Source organism: Urtica dioica, chromosome 11 (assembly GCF_054948205.1).
Source record: "Urtica dioica subsp. dioica isolate 48M chromosome 11, U.dioica_male_clone48M_v1_H2, whole genome shotgun sequence".
NCBI classification, from domain to species: domain Eukaryota; kingdom Viridiplantae; phylum Streptophyta; class Magnoliopsida; order Rosales; family Urticaceae; genus Urtica; species Urtica dioica.
The window spans coordinates 10,223,920-10,228,011 of NC_142766.1; the positions used below are offsets into that span (position 1 = coordinate 10,223,920).

Below are 4,092 nucleotides of genomic sequence, written 5' to 3' on the forward strand. Positions count from 1 at the left end.
ACATACTTTACTATAAAAAACATTCAGTTCATATATCATATTTATTTACTTCTTACTTTAGAATATATTAATCAGGTGATTAATCAGGTGACTGATTAATATCGAATATCACCATGATATTCTTAATAAATAACATCATTAACATATAATTTATTTCTAACAATAAGATTACTATTCTATAAATAGGATACTAGAGAATATCTTCATGATATACTCTTAATAAATAACATAATTAATATTTTTTTTTTCTCACAATAGGATAATAATAATTTCCTATTTGAGAAAAGTCACAATACTATTGGACTTTGATCAAACAAAGTCACAATACTATTACACGCCTACCACCCGTATTATGTCTTGTTGGCTGATTTCAATTGCTCTTTTCCAAGCCAATTTAAATCTAAGTTATATTTTGAAGTTACTTAAATAATTAATAACTTATTCGTAAAAATAATTTACTACGAATGCAAAAGAAATTGCAACCAAACTGCAATAGTGAGAGTGTAATCAATTATCTAATTATTACGAGCATCTTTATCCATCTTATCAGAGCCAGCTTGGGACTATGGACTTGGCAACTGAAGATCCTACGAATCCTAAAAAATACACGAAATCTCTATTTTTTTTCTTATTCATTCGATTGGTCAATCTCGGCGTTACTCCACGAGATTACTAGAATTATATTTTACTCAAAGTATATGAGCGTCCATTATATAGTTTGTACATGAGCTCAATCCTCTGGGTTCAACTCGTATCGAGAAATGTCAATTATTCTGTTATATCCTTCTTGATACATATGAGCCCTTAGCATCGTTGTTTCACCAACGAAAGATTCATTCTTGATACATAGACTGAACGCAAGTGCGCATAGTCGCTCAAGTAGTATATTTCGTAAGTATGAGTCGATCCCCACGAGGACTATGCTTAACTAATACTTAACTAAACTAGCACTAGTAGAAAAATGGGCTTTCATGACGGTTCTTTAATGGCGTTCACATGATAAACGCCATTAAAGCAATTCTAGCTCGTTTTTATAGTTAAAATCCAATAAGGAAGTGCCATGTCATTCATTTTTATCCGTCATCATTAAATATTTATGGCGTTTTAATTTTCAACGCCATTGAATATATAATACCCAATGACAGAGTTGCGTATGTATTTCTTGGCGTTTAAATATCGAACGCTATTAAAACTAGCAAAGAGAACTCTCATGCCCAGCCACGTGGAGCCGTTTTGTTGGGTGTAAGTTTTAATGGCATTTTCCTAAGAAACGCCATTAATGGTTTAGTAAATATAATCCACAAGGCCTCGTTCTTTTTCCCAAACATTCTCGTCCTTGAACAAAAATCACAGCGCATTCGTCTCCTCCAAACCCATCGCCTCGTGGTTTGGCCGTCTATCCTCACAGTCTTCGACTCCGTTTGTATTTTGCCTCTCGTCGTTCATGTTTCTGGCCGTGGGTTTGGTCGGAGTTTCTTGTTTCGTAATCGTTCACTATCGGCTTCACCTATTCCTTCCAAGGTTAGGGTTTTTTCTTCTCATTTTTTTTTTGGAAGTTAATGGTTTGTAATCTCTCTCTACTTTGTCGCCGTGGGTTTCACTTGCCAGTCATCGCCGCCGCTCCGCATCGACGATGCTAGACGTCGCTTGATCTTTGCGGCTCATCCTCGACGGCGTTCGTCGTTTCATGCCCTTTCACAGCCATCTTCGTCAGTTCCTCTCGAGATTAGGTTTTTTTTTTCTTTCTCAAATCTCCTGAACAGAGTCTTGATTCCGGGAATAGGTATATTCTAATTATTTTTTTATAGAGTTGCTACTGTAATTTTTTGGATCTGTTTGGATGGTGATATAGGTACTAAAATACAAGCGAATGCTGTGGCTTACTCAGGCGAGCTTATAGATCCACCAAAGGTTGAAGTGAAGATCGGTGGGGTTTCAAACAATCACTCCACTGACTCAGATGTCGTTAAGAAGTTTGTTTAAATCTCGCTTCTTAAATTGTACACACATATACAATGTCACTGATTGTAGTCATTTACATAGTTTATTTTGTTTTGTATTGCAGAGAATCAGAGAATCAGAGGTGATAGCTAGGAAGTTTCTTGACTGGGTGGTTAGATTGTTGTGGTATGTTATTGAACATAAATGTGTACCAAACCAGTTACAGATTAACTTAAGGAGAATAAAATCTTTTCTATACGGGATTGGGATGTTGGTATGACCAAGGATGATTTGATTAAGAACTTGGGTACTATTGCAAAATCTGGAGAATCAGTTATGGGAATATGAATGAATAATAAGTTATATCAGTTAGAACTTAGTTTTTGCCATGCTTCTTATTGATTTGATTATCTTGCACCATTATTATTACATTCATTTTTATTATATATTTTCAGTTTGTAATGGCAATCACTTGTGGCTGGTTGTTATCACATTTAAGAAGACACCCTTGTATATATACTCTTTTATATTTTGGTTGGATTGATTAATGAAGCCTGTTTTGTTTTATGAGTTATTAGCCTGTGTTGTATACTCTGTTTACTTGGATTTTATATTAATCATATAGCTGAAAAGAGCTCTACTGAGGAAGAGGAAGATGATGCTGAGAAAGACGACGATGGTTCTGAGAAGATATAAAAGACAGAGACACTGAACGAAACAACTTACGAGCTGTTTAGCTGCGGAGCCCCAAGGAAGTGACTGATGAAGAGTACAACAAGTTCAACCACTCTCTTGCAAAGGTGCTTTGGCAGTTCCGTGTTTAGAAATATGTGGTCTTCTCTTTCAATGTGTGTATGGAAATCATAATAAGATAGGAATTTCAAGTGTTTTTTTTTCTTTCAATTTTTAGTATATTGATATTCAGGCAAGTTTGATTGTAATATTGATATTATAAGTCGTGATTTTTAAAAAAAATTATGGTAATGTGTGAGACTAGTTCTTTCATTTGATATCGTAATAATGCAGGAAAAAGAAGGTAATTTTGGATTTTTTTTTAATGCTACTTTCAGTTTCCGTGCGTCAATTTGTTACTGCAAATGTTTTTGTGATTTTAATATTTTGAAATTATATAAAAAAGAATAAACAAGACTTTCAATGGCGCTCAGTAATCAAGCGATCAATGACCATTTTTCTACTAGTGTAGCAACGAATTGAACTCAAAAGCAACAGTGATAATTATTAACTAAATTGCAGAAAATAAATAAAAACACAAATTAAATTATGGGTGAACGGATATGAGGAAGGCAAGGGCAACGACTTTGCTAAACTCTCATATGGTCGGGATTCCTAGAATTATGCACGATTTTTCGGTTCAACTCTTTTGACTAATCACATTCATGTAATATTATCGCTAAATCTCTCTCGCATATCTAGCAACTTATGTCAATACGGGTTTCTATCTCTAGATCTAAAACCCTATAAATACGACAAGTATTACAATCAAGAGTGTACACACGATTCCATAGCCGCCTAACCATCTCTAGCTTAGGAATGTACTAATGTACTATGGTGAACAAATCCGTATGCACGATTATCTAATTCTCTCTCGAGCAACTAAAAAAATCATAAAATAAATCATGAACGAGGTAGCTAATATCATATATGCATTAAGCACTAAATTAATTCAAGCGATAGAGAAGATGAACAGAAAAATATTGCAATTAAATAAGTATGAATCCACAACCATATCCAAGTAAAGCTAAGTCATCACCCTTAGGGATTTAGTTCATGGCAACGAGAATAACAGAAACACAAAACAAATAAAAACAAACCATGAAAACTAAATTAAAACAATAAAACATAAACGCGCGTATTACTCGGCCATGTCGCCGCGGCGCGCATTGATGCTTAAAATTATCATAACTTCTTGCTCCGTTGTCCGATTGTGGCAAATAAATATGGTTTGAAAACTAAGAGAAACCTCTATCTAATGATGGAATTCTAGAATAATTTATAAAAAAATCTCAAAATCATGCAGAAGAGGATGATGTGCTTCTTGTTTCGCTCTAATTTGTTCGAAAAAGTCTTAGAATCACTTCAAAATTGCTTCTAACGTCATATGATGCTCTAATATCCTCCTTAACACCAACT

At 34.3% G+C, this 4,092-nt stretch overlaps 1 long non-coding RNA gene across 2 annotated transcripts; it reads left to right on the top strand.

Annotated features, from left to right (window-relative positions):
* Window positions 1–1,304: 1,304 nt before the first annotated feature.
* Window positions 1,305–2,919, top strand: LOC149381122 (uncharacterized). Of its 2 annotated transcripts, none has more exons than XR_016293799.1 (5): window positions 1,305–1,521; window positions 1,609–1,730; window positions 1,853–1,973; window positions 2,066–2,127; window positions 2,567–2,919. It is a non-coding gene; the product is annotated as an uncharacterized LOC149381122 (long non-coding RNA). The 2 variants fall into 2 exon arrangements; XR_016293800.1 differs by having other exon boundaries at window positions 1,306–1,521; window positions 2,074–2,127.
* The last annotated feature ends 1,173 nt before the right edge of the window (window positions 2,920–4,092 follow it).